General features: G+C 40.7%; 2 long non-coding RNA genes across 2 annotated transcripts; both read left to right on the top strand.

The window, feature by feature from the left end:
* The first annotated feature begins 2,303 nt into the window (after positions 1-2,303).
* On the top strand, positions 2,304-9,967 carry LOC107215732. Its single transcript, XR_001525217.2, has 2 exons — positions 2,304-2,815; positions 4,794-9,967. It is a non-coding gene; the product is annotated as an uncharacterized LOC107215732 (long non-coding RNA).
* A 1,488-nt stretch (positions 9,968-11,455) lies between these two features.
* LOC107215734 lies at positions 11,456-13,479 on the top strand. Its single transcript, XR_001525219.2, has 2 exons — positions 11,456-12,488; positions 12,985-13,479. It is a non-coding gene; the product is annotated as an uncharacterized LOC107215734 (long non-coding RNA).
* The last annotated feature ends 7,535 nt before the right edge of the window (positions 13,480-21,014 follow it).

Here is a 21,014-nt window from a genome sequence, read left to right as displayed (position 1 = left end):
GTGGCCGCAACACTTATTCTACCCTTTATTAACCTAGAGGTCAGTGAGAAATTTTTAGTGGGTTCTGTGGCTGCTTTTCCCCAGAATGCAGATTAAATTACTTTTGTTTTTGCCCCTAACGAGATGCACCACAGTTTTCCAAATGTTTGACTCTTTTCTTCTGTCAAAGAATCATTATTTAAGTTCTTCCAGACGTGAATGGAAATATTGACAAATAAAACATTTTTCACTGCACACTGTCCATCAAAGTGAATCCTACATCCTTATCCATTTATCCTGTAGTTTGTATTTATTAATGGGGCTTATTTAGAACAAAATTCCTTAATGCAACCCATATAACCCTTTTTGAAAAAGCTGTTATTTGCAAACTAACACTTCTAGCTATATTTATATAGTGCTACACAAATGAGAGCTTCCTATTTAATTTCCTGTTTTAATTGTGTGGCTAATTTACTAGAATAAATATGACAAAAAGTGTAGTACATGCTTGGTTTTTGTATTTCTGCTAGTGATATTGGAGTAAAAATCCCTGTCTACATGTTGGAAGAAGGAAGGTGAGGAAGCTTTTTAACCTGTTGATTTGCCATGACTTGATGAACAGATGAACAAGCTGGACCTGCTTTAGGAGAAATTAATTTTTTTAATTGAAATTTTCTTTGTTTTCTTGCATTCCAGATTCAAAAGGATGGTTTCCAAATTAGCACATGGAAAGAATATACTTACATGTTTCTTGTCAGATGATTCCTTGAAGAAAGGGTTTCTTAGGCCATTGTAATCTCAAAACCACCCACAGAGAGAAGTAAAACCTTTGTGAAAGAAAGCAGTGCTTCAGTGCTGAGTTAAAGAGAAAGGTCCTGAAAAGAAAACAAAAAACTTACTGCAAAATGCCACTAGCTCATTTGCCTTCAAATGAAAATATCTTGCAGAATAATGTTTCATTTCTTTCTGCTTATAGAAAATTACTTATAAGGCAAAGAAAAACAAAAGAATCTAAATTAGCAAATCACACAAAAGGTAACCCAAGACATGGAGAACAAAGTTCCACCCCTTTTTTGTAGGCTGATTGATTTAGCTTCTGATGATTTGTACGAAAAACAATTGGAAACATGACTTACATTACTGCATTGTGCCTTTGATTTCTCTTCTCAACTGTTACTTGTTTATTTGTTCAAGCTATCATGACTCTGAGTCATTTGTGATGTGTGGAGCAACACAGCTGAGCTGACTGGAAATAGTTCCTAAGAAGCTCCCTCTAGATGAAATCAGGATATGTCTCTCCTGAGCACAGTGTTCTTTGTGTAGGATCAACAGAAAACCTGCACTTTAGGGGACATGTTTTTTTATACTGTGTTGAGTCCCACAGTGTGCCAGCTGAACAGACAGATCAGATTACTCCTGGGGAAATATTAGTTCCTATTGGTTTGGCCCTGTGGGATTTTCTGCTTAGCAAGGATCATGACTTCCCTCCTTCCCTCCTTTCTCTGTATCACCATCCGTCTTTCACTTCTTTTTCCTTTTTCCACTACAGCTTCCCCCAGTATAGTAATTGGCCTTTCTTTGCAAGTAGGATCACTGTCCCCTGCATGCCTCACTTCAAAAATGGCACCATGTCAAGATGAGTGTCTTTGTCCTAATTTCTTTGATGCTCTGTGTTCTAAGTAAGGGGAGTCTATCACTGAACTTTTTAATAACTAGTTAATAAAACAACTGATTATGCATCCTTAATACAGAAATGACATCAAATATTATAATATCAGGCAACTTTTCTGTTGGAAAAATTTATAGCTAGAAGTCCTCAGATTATTTCTTCCAGCAGGTTGGAGGATGAGGGCTCATGTGGTACCAGGTCTGTTGTTCCCTCTGACTGCAGAGAACTGAAATAATCCTTCCTATCTGATGTTTATCGATCCCTGCAAAGGCTGGCTGCTGGCAGTCAAGCTGTGGTTGTTACTACCAGCAATCCTGCCCTTGGACATAGTAACAGCACTCACAGAAGGAGAAGATAGGGCAATTTCAGATTCTAAATTTGTAAATCAGCAAATTATGTAAAGTTATAGTGGTAGTTAAAAAATAAGAGGAGTGAGGCAAACTGGGAACTACTGGAAAGAGAAAGTAGGCTTCTGGCTTCAGCATGTGTAGGATGTGAGAAATTTCTTTCTCTGCTCCTTCCTTCTTCTTTTGTAGGTGATTTGTGCCATAAAGATATCTAGATTGGAAAGACTGGAAATGAGGCAAAAAAGGTGATCCTCTGGGTGCTCTGGAAATAGCAGAGGTCTGACATCTGCTGGTAAGAGAGAGTTCTGTGTATCAACTTCCGGCTTTCTGCTATGAATTTTTGCTATTTTAAAGAAGTTTTTGACCCTTTTGGTTGTTTAATGTCTGAATTTCATTTTGGTTTTGTCAATCCCGCTGAATAAGTGGTGGGAGGTTTCTCACTTAGTAAAAGCTATGAATGCCTGGTAGCTAAAGAAGTGGCATTCTCAGGAGGGAGACCATTCCCCTGCAGAAAATACCCCAGATTTTCCATCTAGAGCTGTCATCTTGCTGACTGAGAAGCAGCTGGAAGTATCCTTCCTGACATCCTCTCTGACATGCTCTTTGGGAAAAAGAGATATGGTGCATCTCCTTATTCACTGCTTCATAAGAGCTACACTGAAGGGGGAATCTGCTTGGCTATATGGAATGTGGCTCGTCTATAGTGGTGGAAAATTCTGTCTCCCTCCTCTCTTCCACTTAAAATCTGAGGGACAGTCATGCTCCAGGAAAACGAGAAGCATGCTCTTATGGGGATAGCAGAGCCCACCCTTTTCACTGGGTAAGTGTGTGATCCTCACAATGACATCTTAAAACGGATGAGAACTTTTAACAGCAAGGGCTAGTAATGCATACTTAGCTCATGTAAGTGTTGCTAATAGAGATGGTCTAAAAAATTTCTTCATATTTATTGGTGCCCCTATATGCAAAGAAATAGAAAACATCTGCTCCAAACAAGAAAATCTGGATACTGTGTTTGCTACAGGATTACTTAGCACCAACAAGGTCTGAATTCTGGAGCCAGATGCCCTCATAATTTAACTTAAATTGCTATCCCTTTGAATCATGACAGATACAAGTTTGTTCTGTATTACTTTATCATAATATTGTTAGTGGCAAGTTCAGAGACTTCCCAAAGATTTTTAACAATTTCCTGCTTTTTGGGGTGCCTTATTACTGCATACATTAAAACATCAGAGGGCTTAGCATCTGAGAATGGATGTTTAATGAAAACAAAGCCAAGACTGTAATCATGTCTTCACTCTCTGAAAACTGGTGACAGACAAATAGAGATAAAAATTTTAATTCATGAGGTATGTTTTTCTGCATTTGGACTTCAACACATTGCTGGATGTCTGTGAGTAATGACATGAAGTGGAATACAACCTGCCTATCTAAAAGGAAAAGTTAAGAATAAAAATAAGGTAAAAAAAGTCAGATTAGTCTCTTTTCAAAACTTTACTTTAAGAGTAAGATTACTTTTTGTAATAAATGCACGATCATTCACTCTTTTGCTGAAGAAAATAAAACTGATTCTGAAATTTTTAACTGTGATTTTATCTTTTGGCTTGTAAAGCAAAGCAATTCTCTTAAAATGATTGAACTTAAAAAGTCATAGCCTGAATATGTTGAAATCAGTGGGAAGCTTTCTTGATTTCAGTTGTGTACCAATTTCTTTAATTTGATCTTCTTTTATTTTTGCTTCTTCTCCTTCATTTTATCTTCAATATACAAGTAGGAATAGAAGGAGAAATAGGAGGAAGTCTTAGAAGGTATGGTATGGCTACCACATGTTTTCCCATGCTCTACCTTCCTTCTGAAATATGAATTTCTGTTCAGATGCGTCATATAAAAAATAACATTGGGTTATGCATGCCTGACAATATTTGCATTTGCATCCAAACTATAACATACAGATATTTATGTCTATCACAATATATTGTCTCTAATAACAGAGAAGGATAGCTGACTGCATTTCAAAAACCAGTATTTGTGGTTTTGTACACAAAAAAAGTACATCTTGGCTTCTCACAGCAATTTAAAAATAGCTGATTCTCTGTATACAGACAGGGAAACAGAAGGACTGAAGGATTTGTCAGAGGGATTTCTATCCACAGCAGATCTGAAAACAAAATACTTCCTGACTGAGCACTCTGTTATAACCAAAATGTATAACTTCTCCCATTTTTGAATGCTGATGTTTCTGAACTGACACCAAAATCACCATCAGAGAACAATGAAATACATAGATCAGGATCAGTGGTGAAGGCCATGACCTTTTGAAAAAAAAAGATTAACCAAATGAAAGCAATTGGAATGAATTTTGACTTCTAATGCAGTATTTGGGAATGCATCTGAGCAGTTCTTTTTATGTATTTCTCACAAAATAACACAATTTCTCTCATCTCCTCCACACCCAAACAACTTTGCAGACCAATGGGAGCAGTATACTCCATTTAAGTATATGTATATCAGATTTAGTTGTTCATTAGGAAAATAAATGCAGAGATTATCTGTCTTGGTAGGATGTGCTGTCTGTTTTGGTTTTTTTTCTGATGGCTGGGCTTTTTCTTTTATTGTTTCTGTTTCCTCAACTTTTATTTTCATAAACACAAGAATAGCTGTTCTGTTTTCTCAGCTGAGAAGCAGACTTATTTGTCTCAGCTGCAAAACGGCAAACTGGGGGTAAGACATTTCTTGCAGACTTAACATGGTCGCTGCATTGAATGTGATTTCCTGTTGGCTGATCTCCTCCCCAGGCATGGGAATCTCTCCGGGTTCGCTGCAAAGACAGAATGCTGATGAGTGCAAGGGGTCTGAGTGCTGGGTCAGTGGTGGGGAACAACAGGCCTTCACAACCAGCCCCACAGCACCAGCAGTCACAAACCGGAAGGAGGCCCATTTTGGGAAGACACCTGCAGTAAGAAGAAGTCCATCTATTTGGAAAGCCTTAATACAGAAGGTTTACCACTAAAGGCAGAAGAGACAGAGAGAGCTGCTGATCCTTTTCCAGGTGGTGACTGGCAAGACACAAAAGGCATGTCAGCATTCTTTATCCCCTTTTCCACGTTCTTGACTGCGGATCTGAGTGTATACTTGTGCCCCTGGGGCTAGATGAGGTGCCAAGGCACATGCACCTGCCTCATGTGCATGCAGCCAGTACAACATAAGCATTGCTTATAAATCCAGAGTTGCTTGTACCATGGCAAGAGCAAAACAGAAAAATAAGGTGTGAGGCAGAAGTGGCAGGCCTTTGGAAAACAAGAAAACCACCCACTGGGACCTGGTTTTGCAGATGGACTGTGAGAATGCCCAAACACATGTGGGCTGTCTGCCTGGGTACCTAGTTTTTGTGCTTTGCATGCAGTAGTGTTTATAAAGTGTGTGTAAAATAAGCCTTACTTCTTACTAATATTTTTTTTAACTTAGAATATTGGGGTTTTTATCATTAGTATTCTTCTTTAAGTACTCAAAAGAAATTAGTTAAATACTAGACAGAAACATGTTTATTTTCCTTTTTGTCAGTACATGTGCATCCCTGCTCTCTTGTGCTCTCTCTTCCTCTCTCTCTTTTGTGTTTACATCCTCCCAGACAGTTCTTGCGCTCACAGCTCTCTTTAACAGGACTGTTTTATTCTTCGTAAAATTGAGACTTATAAAAGAAATAAATCTTGCTATTGTTCTCTTGGGGTGCAGCTGTGCTAAACTGCAATCATGGGAGTTGAAACAGGTTTCCTCTCACAATAACACTTATATTCGTTTCCTGACGCTCTTTCTTAATAACGAGTGTCTTCAGCTGACCAAGGGGAACAAGATTCCTCTGCTCAGCACTTCTGAAGCTAAAATAACACCAGTGTAGCACAGAACAGTTACTCTTATATTGCAGTATTTTAATTATTTTTATTTTTGCATTGGCTAAAGATCCGCTAGATCTCTAATTTCTGAGTTAATACTTCCATTTCCTCCTGTTCCTTCCCTGAAATTTCTCCTACTACTGTGACATATTTTTTCATGGAGAGCTAATTAATCCAGGCCTTACCACTTATATTACCTGCTTCTCTTTGTCTTTTTACTAAAGGTTGAGCACAAAAAGTAGATCAAAACATCTGAGAAAGATGCAATATAGAGCTTATCGAGTCTCATAAGGATGGAAAAACATGACACTTCCAGCATATTGAGGCACTTCCTCTGACTTCTGGAAGTAAGAGTGAAATGGGTATCTTTGTGTTTCTGATTTTTCACTTGTAAAACTTATTAGAGTAGTAGAATTGTGTTAACCATATCTCCTCTGTATGTCCAGACCTTTAGATGAAACATGTGGTAGATATTACTCAGATTTTTATCAGTGATACATACACAAATGTGATACTTTCAGTTTGGAGGACAGATTCTAGCAATTGATACCTTAGTGACTGTCAAAAATATGTCTTTTCCTCTTTTTATTTTCCTGACATGAATAAATGCTGTTTACAGAGCAGTTAATATATTACAAATGTTGCTGAAAACAGGAAAGAGTGAGTTCTTCTCACTTTCATTTCAGAAGACGTTGCTATGGAAAGCAATATCTGCTTTAGTTAAGTTTGAAAATCTGTACAGGAAACTAATATTTTTTTATGTTAATATTTTTAACCAATAAATTGTCTTTCTTTGTATATAACAAGGACTTCAGGAAAACCTCCTTAAGTATATATAAACAAAAAACTGCCTCCTGTTGTGTTTGCATCTTCCATGTCTGCCCTGCAGCTGACGCATCCCTCTGTATCTTTTAATGAAGATGAAAAGCACTGCAAGACCTTATTATTGTAACCTTTCCTTTAACACAGGGGAGAGCCTGGATCCGGTACTAAGCAAGAAAACATGAAAAGGCGCTTTTTCTTTTTTTTCCCTTTTTTCCAGGGGAACAAGGTCATGAAAATGACAATCTGCAGGATGCAATGCCTGGATAAACTGCTGGTGTGGAAGTAGCTGCCAATAGGAAGAACACCTGCAAAGGGCTCTGTACTATCTCATCCTCACTGTGTCTCTCTTATTATACACAAAGAGCACTTTTTGCAGAGTGCTGTCACAGACCTTTGCTGCATATAATTCTTAAGGGCAGCATAACAGATCCAGGCAGAGAGAGTGGGAAGACTGTTTCACTGATGTCCGTGGCAACATTTACCTGCTCTAGGGTATTCACAAGCTTTGCTACTTATTTAAGCATAGCATTACAAGGCTTTCAGAACTGACTTCAGGAGACTTGGATGCTGTACTCCCTAATACACAATATTTATTCTGCTCAAAAGCAGTAATCAACAATGTTTTGAAGGGCTATGACATACTGGAGAAAAATGCCTGGCACTGGAATTCATATGGCCTGACTTCAACTCTTTGTAAAGCTTACTATGAGGTCTTGGGAAAGACATCTAATGTACATTTAATGTGTGTCAAGTTCTTCAGCATGAATAATTGTTTTTAACATCTGTGAACTTCTATGAGATCTACAGTGGAAAAGCACTAGGGAGGCTTGATCTATAACCCTATTCAGAGCACTCCCGCCAGTCATCCACATGTTTCTGTCATGACTCACTCCTAGCTTTTTCCTTCTTCTACCAGCCTGAAGCAAAGCTGTCTGCATGGGTTTTGCCTGAGGTTGAATTGTGTGTGAAAGGTTGAGGAGAAAAAAAATTGTTACCCTGTGCTGAAATGTGAGATGGGAGGAAGGAGGAAGAGCCCTAAACAAACAAAAAATGTGCAAATGGGTCCTGAGGTTTTTATGTGAACATCTGGTAGTACCAAGGCCACATGAAGCCAAAGACTGAATTTCTGATTCTAAGAAAGGACTTAATGAATATAATAAACACTACTGATAGTTTCAACAAAGGATTTCTGGGATTTAGCAAAAATGAACATTTGAAAGCCATCATTTTAGTAATTCTGACCATAGCAATGTTTTCAATCATGATTTCCCAACTTTCCAGTGAAGTTCATATACTTTGTTCTTGTCTGGATGGCTGATTAAAATCCTTATTAAAAATACACAAGGTTCAAACTCCTGCCAATGGTTCCACAAAGTCTCTTCCTACTATTTTAACTCTGTCCCTGACCTTTACCAAAACATAAGCACAAGGTCACTTGTATTACAATTACCTGAATAAAGGTAAGAAGGTGTTTGTAGGTTTACAGGAAGGTTCGGGTCTTTAACTGGTTATTCCATTACTTGTTAATTACTGATTACTTAATGATAGAGAGTTGACCTCTATGATATACAAACAAAATGTCTAATTTTAGCATAAAGGTGATATAATTCTCTCCCTTCAAACCACAGAAATACAGTTTATCTGATTTGGATTTTATATGAAAAAAAATAAAAATGTATAAAAGTCAAAACCCGCCCTTGGATGCAAGTACAACCCCCAAAGTCATTTGGAGACCAATGCCTGTATCTAAAAATGGAATATAGCTCCCAGACTAGGTTAAAATTCAGCATTGCTATGCCACATATTAAGGTGCTGTCATAGGTTAAACCAGTGATGATCTCCTTCCTCAGCACTGATTTAAAAGGCTGAAACCATCCCCCCAGCCTGCACTCTAAATTTTTATGTAAAACTCTGTATTCTGAGAAGTACAGTAGATTTGGACTTAGTAAATCAAACTTGAAAGAAGATATTTCTTATGATAGTTACAGCATATTTCATAGGAAATACTTCTCTGCTTGGAGAAGTAGAAAGAAAGTCATCACATTAGTACTAATACAAACAGATTGCCTGAACACTCTAAAAACTGTGTCTTTGTGGTTTTTCCCTGTCTATGCTCTCATCCTGCTAAGTGTCAATATAAATTATGCCTCCTTAATTTGAACCTATCTATCTGGATTGATATCTGCCATCAACTGTTTAGATGATTTTCCACTTTGTGTCAGGTCATTTTCTAAATAAAGAACAAGTAACCCAAACCAAAATATTAAAAGGTACCTTTCTTTTTAGTGCTTATGCTGAAAAAAGACAGGCAACAGTTAAATATTTCCAGAGAACTCTGCTGAATATGTTGCCAACATTTTTCTGATAAAAATGTAGACTCTAGTGTTGTTTTCTTCTTAAAACAACTTTTTCCTTCTACAGCTTTTCTGTGACTGCAAAACAGAGCTCCAAGGATATAAAATATTCACTGTCTTCTTTATTTATTTATTTTTTGGCATACGTACCCTGGCAATTTAGTAGAAGGGCAATATATATAAAATGTACAATGGCAGGAGAAAGGTTCACTCTCTGAAAATTTTCTTTTACCTTTGTAAAAATACAGTTATAAACAGTCATGGGATATATATGCTAACAATGGATAATCTGATGTAAGTAAGTAGCTTCATTGATTGAATTCTTCTGTTGATTTATACTAGTTTAACAAAACGTGAAAGTTTCTTAAGTATTGATTATATATATGAGGCATCTTTATTTGATAGTGTGTGGTAAGTATGGATGTCTTGGAAACAGTTTGGACAGAATTACAAAGTTCCTTAGGAAATGGTGTCAGAAGGTCACATGGTTCAGAATGCATCGCTCATGTGGAAGATTATGGAACTGAGAACTTCACCTTTGCCAATATACTTTTCCAGTACTTATCCTATCTCTCAAGTATTTACATGGTATAAGTTTATGTGATCTGTTGCATTTCTTTCATATTCAGCAGCTTAGGATCAAGATAATAAACAGAAAAAAACCCAAAACAAACAAACAAAAAAAAGCAACAACGCAACCCAAAATCCCCAAAAATCCAAGGCCCCAAAAAATCAACACACAAATGTTCTTTCAACACTAGTTTTCAGGAGTTTTGTTATGCTTAGCAAAAAGCCACTGCACAGCAAAAGTTTTCCACCATTTGCAATAATGCTTCTGATCATACTACTTATGGGCATTATGGGCATAAAAACTGATTAAATGATTTGTGTTTAACATGACACTTGTGTTCTTTGCAGCTGTTCAGTGGTATACACACAGACAAAAAGATACAGACACTTACTTAGATATTATTGACAGCTGGAGAGGGGCTGTTCACAGCAAGTTAACCCCACACTAGCTAATTGAATGCAATCTTTAAGTTTATATCAGATTTTCTTCCCACTACACAAAAAATAGAAATCGAAGGATGTGTATTTGTCTATTGATTATTTTTGTTGAGGCAAAACATAGAACACAAGAAGGTGATCAGGAGTAGTCAGCATGTATTCACTAAAGATAAAATACAGTAGAACAACCTGATTGTCTTGTATAATGGAACAACAACCACTATGGTAAAAGAGAGAGCAGTGAATATCATTTACCTGGACTTCAGCAACAACATCCCCATATACAAACTCAGGAAGTATGAGTTAAATGACTGGACAATGAGATGGATTGAGAACCGGCAGAACAGTAGATCCCGGAGGGTTGTAATGAGTGGCACAGAGTCTGTTTGGAGGCCTGTCTCCAGTGATGCCCCCCAAGAGACAGTACTGGGCTCAATGTTGTTTAACTTCTTCATCAGTGATTTGGAGAAAATGACAGATGCCTCCTCAACAGGTCACTGATAGCACAAAGCTGGGAACAGTGGCCAATACCCCAGAGTGCTGTGCAACCCTTCAGAAAGGCCTCAGTAGAGGGAAGATAGAGAGATGGGCAGAGATGAACCTTCTGAAATTTGGTAAAGGCAAATGCAGGGGCCTGAAGTAGGGAGAAATAACCCCAGACACCAGCACAGGCTGGGGCAGATCTGCTGGAAAGCAGCTCTGAGGAGAAGGACCTGGGGCTCCTGGTGGACAACAAGCTGTTCATGAGCCAGCAGTGTGACCTGGTGGCCAAGAAGGCCAATGGTGGCCTGGGGTGCATTAGGAAGAGCACTGCCAGCAGGGTGAGGGGGGTGATCCTGTCCTTCTACTCAGCCCAGGTGAGGCACAGCTGGAGTACTGTGTCCACTTCTGGGCTCCTCAGAACAAGAGAGATGTGGAGTCCCTGGAGAGAATCCAGTGGACAAAGATGATTAAGGGATTGGAACAACTCTTCTGTAAGGAAAGGCTGAGGGAGCTGGCCCTATTCAGCCTTGAGCAGAGATGACTGAGAGAGGACCTCATCAATATCTGGAAATATCTGAAGGGGCGGTATCAAGAGGATGGAGCCAGGCTCTTTGTGGTGCCAAGCAATAGGACAAAAGGAAATAGGCAGAAACTGGTGCCCAGTAAGTTCCACCTGAATATGAGGAAGAACTTTACCATGTGAATGATGGAGCACTGGATCAGATTGTCCAGAGAGTTTTGGGATTCTCCTTCACTGGAGAAATGCAAGAATTGCGTGGACACAATTTTGTGCCCACATCTTATCTCAAGCCTGGCTTGAGTAGGAAGGTTGGACAAGATGACCCACTGTGGCCCCTTCCCCTTCCCCTTCCCCTTCCCCTTCCCCTTCCCCTTCATCTCTGAAACCCAAAGTCTCAGTCTTTAGAAAAAGACTTTGTGAATAATTTAATGCAAAATCCCTATTTGAATTATAAAGGAAAGACTGCAGCCCAAACTATTACTAAAAGCTACCATCTGGACTGTGATGCAAACCTAGCCCCACATTACCTGCAATCCAAATAGGCACTACGTGAAGGAAGCATGCTTAGAGAGAAAAGGTGACTTTTCCACTGATGCTCAGAGCACAACCCTAGACCCCAGACTTCCAACAGAACAGTTATATTCCTGCTGACCTCTGCCTGGCCAAAAACCACCTTGATTTTCTGCCATATTTGAAGCTAGAATGGCTTTGTCTGAGACAACACACGATCTGCATGTTTTACAGCAGTAAAACTTAATATGCGCCATCTCATATCAGTAATAGGTATGTTTCCTTGGACAGTGTTAGAATAGTGATTTTCAAGCCCTTCTTCATTAGGCATGCACTGAACCCTGCATCCTACTGCTGACCAGCTGTTGAGGAGCAACTGAAGTGGTTCAAATACTGTTAAGCAGAAAAACACTGTAAATCCTTATGTGTGACAATACAATTACATGCATAAGCTTGTACTGATGTTACTTGTTTCTATATTCCCCAACACTGCCATGATTGCAAACCCTAGTGCTGTTCTTATTCTTTATTTTAGATAGCCATTACTTGTCCACCAGACAAGGAGATGGCTCTTTGTGCTAGGCAATGCATAAATTTTCTATAAGCTTACTTAAGAAGCTTAGAAAACATTTCTAAAATTTGTATATACTCTGACTTTTCCCTGGCATAGGTTTCTCAGAAAGGTGGTAGAATCTTCTTCCTTGGAGATCTTCAGAAACTCTCTGGATATGGACCTGGAAACCTGCTGTAGATAGCCCTGTTTGAGCTCAAGGTTGGAGCTCCAGTAGTTCCTTCCAACCTTAACCATTCTCAGAAACTTTCTGGGAAATTAGATTTGTCCTTCCTAAGAAGCATATGGTGCACAAAGCAAGACAGACAAGAAGGCAAGGCACAAAAAAGGTGAAGAAAGCCATTTAATTTCTCTTGTGTTTACAGAATAATGATTCATTTAAGGTGGCTACACAACACCCATGCAATTCTAAGATGTGAATTTGGATCTCTTGAAATGTCATGGCAGAGATCAGTCTGATTCTGCTGAAGGTTCTGTTTTCCTGTCAAGGCAGGAGTTTTATCACCCAACTTGCACTTTTGGTTTCCTACCCAAATTCATCTCTGCCTATGTGATCAAGAAAATATTTGACCTCACAAGATGCTGGACTCTTTACCAGCCACTGAAACTGAAACTGAATTCTGCAGTAGTGTGAACGTTAATGAATGGGGAAAAGCTTTTAATTGTGTCACAGAACCAGACTAACTAATTAAAAGCAAATAACTAATTAATAATAAAATCAAATAACTTTGAGATCTTCATTTTTCATTCCTTCTGCAGCAATTGTTTTAGCTGAATTTGGACATTAAATGTGTGATTCATGTGAAGCAGTGATTTCTTTTACAGGAGGTGAAGAATAATAAGGAGACCAACAGTAGCTGAAGGAATTGGAACTGGAATATGGCAACTGTAAAATGTGATGTTTGTATAAACCTGATGGGAACAGATCCTTTAATCAGAAGTAGATCATGAAGAATTCTGTTGGAAGCAGACACAAGGAAGCTACATTTAAAACTATGTTTGAATGCTCCTGAAATTATTTCCCTGGAGCAGATTTGAAAAAGAAGAGGAGGGAACAGCAAGTGATTCCATATGACTTCTTTTGGAAATTACTTTTTTTTCCCAAGATCATCTCTGCTGAAATCAATTTCCCTTAATGGACCTGACCCAACTACTGTTCTATATTAAGGAGCCAGGTGTTCTGCTTGGTCTGCTTTGAATAAATGGCAGAGTGTATCTAAAAGACATTTTTTCATTTCTATTTTGTCATATTTATTTGGCCTGTTCCTGTTTTAAATTGATGACTTGGCTAATCTAGAATAAAAAGGCCTACTCTAAGCACTTTCAGCTCTTGTTTGCTTTAATTAGAATTTTAACGTGATGTTATCTTCCTAGTAAAAGTCCATGTTTATAGCATTTGAAATACACTCATGAGTGAAAAAAGGACAGACTCCTTTTGGCCAAAGAAGCTAGTCAGGATTTTTAAAATAGTTCTACAATGTGAAGTGAAGTTTCTGAAAAATTGCATCGCATCAGGAAGTTCTCCCTTTGTCTCAGATATGACATGTTCATATTTTACATAAGGTCAGCCCAAATGGCTTTGAAATATTTTGTTTTGTTCAAACAACCCCAAATATTTTTATTAAGTAAATTAGGATGAATCCCCCTACTGTGGCAAGCTGTTGCTAGTGACTATTGCTCTGCTCATTTCTCCTGATGCACTGTCATCCTCCCAGCTAACAGTCCACTTCTGTCTGACTGCAGACTTCATGGGAGATGTAATCTGGCCCACAAGGACCCTTGGGAGAATCTAATAAACCACAGCTCATGTGGTCAATGATACATACAACACATCTACCCCATAAGCAGCTGCATGAATCTCTGAGAGGGTAAGTGGGATGAGGTAAATATTTTTAGCATTAGCAGGACTTCTGCATTTCCACAGCAACATGTACACTGATGTGGGCTTGCAGAATACACTGGAAACAGAGGACTACTGTTTGAACTAACTGTGTTATATTGCCTGGTTCTGATTAGGTAGTGGTGTACTCTTGCTGAGGTAATTGCTGTAGTAATTTCAGCACAGCTTTCTGTAAGAAAAGTTAGATATAAACTGCTACGACTAAGGATACTTTCCAGTGTTTTTGAAAAAAAAGGATTATTTTCTCAAATTTATGATGATCACTTAAATTGTCTATCTTAATGTTATTCAGATGAGCAGTAGAAAAACAGAAGCATTTGACTTTCATCACTGTATAACATAAAATACACACTCTTTCAATGTAATATAGTCCTGGATTCCTGCTGTGGCAAAAGAAGGAAAGGTGAGAAATTACTCTACATAAGAAATTACTCTATATAAGAAAAAGTAGGAAATTACTCTAATGGTTCCTTGTATGGTAAAAAATCTAGAGGCTAGTACAGGATGTTGTAGGTTTAGCCAAGTTAGAATCTTTCCAGACTGCCACTTTTGCAATATATTTCTCAAAGGCAGTTGGAAGGTGTCAATGGGCTTCTCTGAACAAAGAAAACAGGTGTTTTACCCCCCATGTATCTAAACACCAACAGTATTTTTCTGGTGGTTCAGTCAAGGAATAAATATTTGCTGTGATGGGTTGACATCTCCTTCTCTGTGGTCTTCACCCAGGGTAGCCTCTGCTCCACCATCTGGACCACCCCTTCCCTCTCCTTCTGCACTGACTTTGGTGTCTGCAGGGCTGTTGCTGTCATGTTTTTCTCACTCTCCTCTCTCAAAACTAGTATGAGAGATGCTTTTTACCCATATTTTCTCTAAAGGCACTACTAGCTGGACTGATGGACCACTCACCTCTGGCCAGAGGGGGTGCCATTTTAGCACTGTCTGGAACAATCCATGCTGGGCATGTCCCTGAGCTATACTCAAGGAAACCACCCCTGAATTCCCTCCTGCCAACCCCTGGCAACACTTTAGCATAGCTCATTTTGTAGAGATGCTCTTCCTTTGTTTGTGTTGGCTGTGGTGGTGAAGACCCATAATCCACCTTGAGTGCAAAATCACTTGAGTGCACATGAGAATTTCTCTTTAGACCCAAAGGATGCTAGTCTCCTACACTCACATCATACCTTCTTTGCTCCCGACATGAAGCTGCCAGAGCTCTTGCTGGGACTCCCTGGTCTCCAAGTCATGACCCATGCTGTGTGTCCAAGCCCGACAGCTGTGATTAGCACCGTACATTGTTTTGTCCCAAGTGGCAGCAGTGACAAGGTGTGTGAGCTGTGTTTTGGGTGGCATGCACAGATTAGACGGCATGGTTTTGAGGTATTATAAGTGCTAGGCTTTTAGAGGCAGAGAAGACAGATTCAGGAACAGTGTGAGGGAAGGTATTTTCCAGGGCATTGCAACAGTCTGACAGTGAGCTCTCACTGAAATAAGGACACTTGTTACTGTTCCTGTGGTTCACACTTTTTAGAAAACTATCCAGCCTTATTTTCTGGGCAAGTTGTGTAAGAAAGAGAGGAGCTCGTTCCTGGGATGACATGGATAAGTGGTTCACTGCTACCTGCCCATTCCCACAGCACTAGAAATCTAGGAGTACTGCACTGGGGTGCAGAACACTGGCTGTGGGCAACTGAAAGGAGGACTTCATTGTGGAAAGCAAACCTATTATGGAATGACTACATCAGTGAGCAAGGGAAAAGCCATTAATATCATTCATCTGTATTTCTGTACAGCTTTTGATATGGTTTTCCATAGTACCCTTCTCCCTAAATGAAGAGATATGGCTTTGATGGATAGCCTCTTTAGTGAACGGGAAATTGGTTGGATGGTTGTGTCTAGAGGTCAGGGGCTCAATGGATGGAGATCAGTGATAAGTGGGGTCCCTCAGGGGTTTGTATTGGGAACAGTGATGTTTAATGTCTGTATCAATGACACAGACAAAGGGATCAAGTGCACTCCTAGCAAATTTGCAGATAACATCAAGCAGAGTTGTGCAGCTGACATTCCTGGGGACAGGATGCCATCCAGAGGGACTTGGCCAAGCTCAAGAAGTGAGCCTACGAGAAACTCCTGAGATTTATCAGGGCTGAGAGTAAGGTGCTGCACCTGGGTTGGGGCAGCACCAGACATAAATATAGACTGGGAGAAGAACTCCTTGAGAGCAGCTCTGCAAAAAAGGACATGGGTGTGCTGGTGAGTGAAAAGGTGGACATGATCTGACAATGTGCACCTTCAGGCCAGAAAACCAGTTGTATCTTTGGCTGCATCAAAAGACGAGTGGCCAGCAGGTTGCATTATTCTGCCTTTCTGATCCACTGTGATGAGATCCATCATGATTGTTTGTCTAGCTCTGGGGTCCTCAGCACAGGAAAGACATGAACCTGTTAGATCAGGTCCATAGCAGATCTACCAAAGGATTGAGGGCTGAAGCATGTCTCCTATGAAGACAGACTGAGAGAGCTCAGGCTGTTCAGCCAGGGGAAGAGACAGCTCCAGAGAGACCTCATTGCAGCCTGTCAATAACTGAAAGAGGCCTACAAGTAACATGGGGACAAAACTTTCAGTAGAATCTGCTGTGATAGGACAAGGGATGATAGTTTAAAACTGAAAGAGGGTCAATCTATGTTAGATATAATTAGTTTTTATGATGAGGATGATAAAACATTGGCACTGGTTGTCCAGAGAGATAGTAGATATCTCATGCCTGGCAACATTCAAGGTCAGGTTGGTAATTAGGGGCCTGACCAACTGATCTAGTTGAAAAGGGCCTAGATTTGTTGAGATCATATCCATGGATGCCAGCATGCATTAAAAAAGACTGGGGGTGGCTGGATTATAGTGCCAAATCCTATTTAACATTTCTAAAAGATGGGAGGGTCTTGGGGCTTAGGGTTTTTCCTTTTGCTTTCTTCTGTCATGGAATTTTGTCCCATCTCTCACTAAGAAACCGTAACAGTTGGTACTTAGGGAGACGAAAGAAGCTGCCATGCTCAGGAGGACGATGACACCCGCCTGCACTTCTCTCATCTGAGGGTTTTCTCCTGGAGCAGCAGAGATACCTGGAGATTTGGGCTGGGGGAAGGGCTTGGGCACTGCTCCTTCCCTGTCGGCTTCAGAGGGCGAGACAGGCTGCAGTTGCTGTGGGGAGAATTCACCGCCACTGCGGGGTTCCATCTCCTCCTGCCTTCTTGTACTATAAGAGCTGCTATTACACTGGGATTTTATTAACACACTACTGCACTAAAAAAAGAATTTCCACCATCTGCCGAGGTGCCTCAGGGAAAACCCCGGGACCTTGAGCCCCTTTCCCCTCCAAGGGAGCCTCTCCGGGCTGTGTTCAGGAGCGGGACTGCCGCTGCCACAGCTGCAGATTTTGTCACACTGCAGCTCCGCACCCCCTGCCCGCAGGGACACCCTGAGGTTCCAGTTACAGGTGCAGAGTTTCTGCTGCCTCTCGCTTGCTGCCCCAGGCGAGCTCGCCCTGACGTTGCAGCCGCTGCTCCGAGGCTCCCGCTGGGCCCCACCTTTGCCAGCCCGCCCGCCATGACGGCGTGAGGGAGCCGCGGCACAGCGCCCCCTGCAGGCGCGGGGAATCACCGCCCCGCCCGGCCCGCCGGGAGCCACCAGCGCCCCCTGCCGGCTGCGAGCGGAACCGCCCCGACGGGGAAAGCGCCCCAAGAGCGGGAAGAGCTGCGCTGGGCTCTGCTCCCGTTTGCTGTGTCGGCACCGCCACTGTGTGTCTGCCTGCTCACACACACACACACACACACACACCAGTAAAGAACTGGTACTCCTGCTCCCAAACCTCGGCTGAAAGGGCCTCATTTCAAAGTTATAATAGTTTGGAGAGCAAGGGGTCATATTCTCCATTCCAAGGGAGGCTCCTGCTTTCTTTAGATGACACCTGTCTTTCAAACCAAGGCAGGGGACATCAACACTCTTAATAAGGAAACCACTTACTTAGGGCAGTGAGAGGTGATTTCTTAACCTTAGATTACTCAGTTTATATCTCTGGTGAATTTAGGTCATGCCATTTACTTTATTGTGTTTATCACTCCCCTGATTTCCCATCTGTATGTTGTTTTACCACTTATTTAAGTCATTATTTGTGCTATGCTGGAGACTGAACTTCAAAACAGAAAAAAATATCTGTAAGGAATGGGCAAGTATTACATTTGTAAAAAAAGTGTATTTAATAATTCTTGATATTTATTAGCTTACAGCTGTTCACTTTCACATACTGTCATAGAAGCTAGTTGCCATGAATTAGCTATCACAGATTGCATTCCCATTATACAAAACTGTAGGTTACCATTTATCAAGAGAAAACAAATTCAAATCTATATGAGTGAAACCCATCTCAGTAGCCTTTGGACCCTTGTAGCAGAAACACAGGACACACAGAGGGCTTTGGTGTCTCCATTACCAGAAGTCAAATAATGACCATTTAGTGGGATTCTATCATATTACAGGAAAACACCCCATGGTAACTTGAATCCCCACAGTCATTAAAACAAAATTCCTTGAAATACTAGTCCGTTTTTATTGTTTATGTGTTGACTTAACTCAGATTAGAAGGTCAGACTGCCCAGATTGCTCTTCACTTCTGTCTTAGTGAAAGATAAATAGTTTAATTTTCTCACTAACATTTTCAGTTGCATGACCTGATGGAATAGCAGCAGGCTGTCCAACTCTCTCCTTAGCAGGGCCTCTATGTTATATTAATTTCCTGGTCATTTCCTGGTGACCATTTACTATGTCATTTAACTCTCTTGTCTTTTCAGTTTCTCAGGCACAGTCTTTTTTAAATGCAGGATCATAACTTTTCTGGCTAAATGGTGGATGATAGTGGATGTTTCCCAACCCCCAATTACAGCAGTGATACCAGGAATGCTAGGCTGTGTTCAGGGACTGTCATTTCAGCTGTAAATACCTTCTGCAAGTCAGGCAGTTCAAAGACTACTGGGATAAAGAAAAAGAGCTTGGATTTCTAATGCACTGTAGTGAAAAACCTTTGGGTTTTTCTGTATCTATCTGAGGCATTTCTCTAGTGCTTCTTTCTACTATGTACAATATACATGTCACAGAGAAACTGCATGAATTAATATCACAGAAGCAGGCCTTTTAGTTATATACAGCCATAAAACACAGGCATGGTTGCAGGGATTTAATTTCTGACATAAATAACACACATTAGAGAGTCTGGCTAAAGACATGTTAATTTCTTAGCAATAACAATCCTCTTGAAGATATGACCACAGTGGAAAATGTAAGGTAAAAAGCATGTCACATGTCTTTTAATTTGCCAGAATATAACAAAGCTTTTTCCTTTTTTGTATCTTTTGTATGCAGTGTTTTTCTTCAGGGCTTGCTAGGTTCTTTGGACAGATATCAGTTTTACTAGCATATACAACTCCAACTGCACACCAGTGTTTTGTGGGGCTACCTACAGTGACCACATAGAATCTTAGGGGTTAACAGGGTTTATTTTGTGTGTAAAATTGCATTACATATTTCAAGGTATTTCTTCTCCTGGATGCTTCTTAAATGGCAAAAGATGAGTTAAAAAAAGGACAGATGAAAAGTGAAAGAATCAAATACAAACCCATCTTTTCTCACCTAGAAAAATATTTGCAAGAAAGAAGAGATTTATTTCTAGGCTGAAATGATGTTCACACCATGTTTGCTTGGAAACATCTTGCTCTTTCAATGGCCTGCTTTGGTTGGTAAACAACCATTAAAATTCTGAGCATATCTGCATAGCTTGCAGGAAAACCTCTCAAAACAGCTGCAGCCTCCTTTCAACAGATGGGAATTAATAATAGCCTTTGTTCTCCAGGCTCTTTCATTTTTACCCACAAAATGGGGTGAAAGTTGCTTCTCCTAGACTGCTAGTGGCCACAGGAGTGTGACCACTTCTAGAGTGGGAGCTGTGGGCTGTGGATGAACATGGGAGGGTGTGCATAACACCAACCTCTCTTCCCCCCTCCTCTTTGCCGGCCCCTGCAGATAACAACGTTGAATCCAGCTGATACAGTGAGATACAGATCTGGTCACACACCTCATCTCCTCTCCTTTCTCCTCTCGGTATGGGTGAACCCATTGAGGATGCTTTTGATGCCTGCTGTGTCTCCAGGACATGTGTATTTAGGACTAAGAGTATAGCTTGATGCTTGGCAGAAGTGCCACAACAGGCTTGGGGATTTCCAGCAATGATGATGGTGCATCACCAGAATGAATGAAAGGCTTGTCTCTGCTGGCAGAGAGATGCTGACAAATGGTGTGAGACATTCCTGAACCCCAAGCATGGAGTCAGCCTCTGGCCTCTGTAGATGCCTGCATTGATGAGGGATGCTGGCCTGTGCCAGTGAGTGAGTGTAACTTAGCTTCTCTTTATTGACCCAGAATCTATTGTTTTGACTGCCAGAGTTATAAATTTTTGCTAAAATATCTGGCCAGGCCCTTTACCCTCTGCTTGATAATTCTGCATTGGAACTTTTGTCCTTTTATTTTGGAGGAATTTCCATGTCACTTGCTTCCCAAAAGTCCCTTCCATAAGGCCTAGAGGCTGAGCCAGGCTGAAGTCTTGAACACCTGGAGTCACCCCCATCCATCCCTGACTGGTGCCCTGGACTTTTGTCCTTATGCTTCCCGTGGGTTGGGACCCGAGCGCTGTAGAAGCTGCCAGCCCCTCTGAGATGTCTCCAGGCAGCGCTGCCCCTCGAGACCGCATAGCATCGAAGACAAGAGGGAAGCATGTGAGATGCAGAGACAAAATGTTCTTGGCTCCCCGAGGAAATGAGAACCTGCCAAAAATCCCTGGGAGACCACAGCATGCTGCAAAATCTTCCCGTACAGCGGCACTTTCCCACCCTCCCTCCCTGTACGAGAGGATAAA

This window comes from Parus major, chromosome Z (assembly GCF_001522545.3).
Source record: "Parus major isolate Abel chromosome Z, Parus_major1.1, whole genome shotgun sequence".
Lineage (NCBI taxonomy): Eukaryota > Metazoa > Chordata > Aves > Passeriformes > Paridae > Parus > Parus major.
The sequence above is the reverse complement of the archived record's forward strand: the minus strand, read 5'-3'. Positions and strand labels throughout refer to the sequence as shown.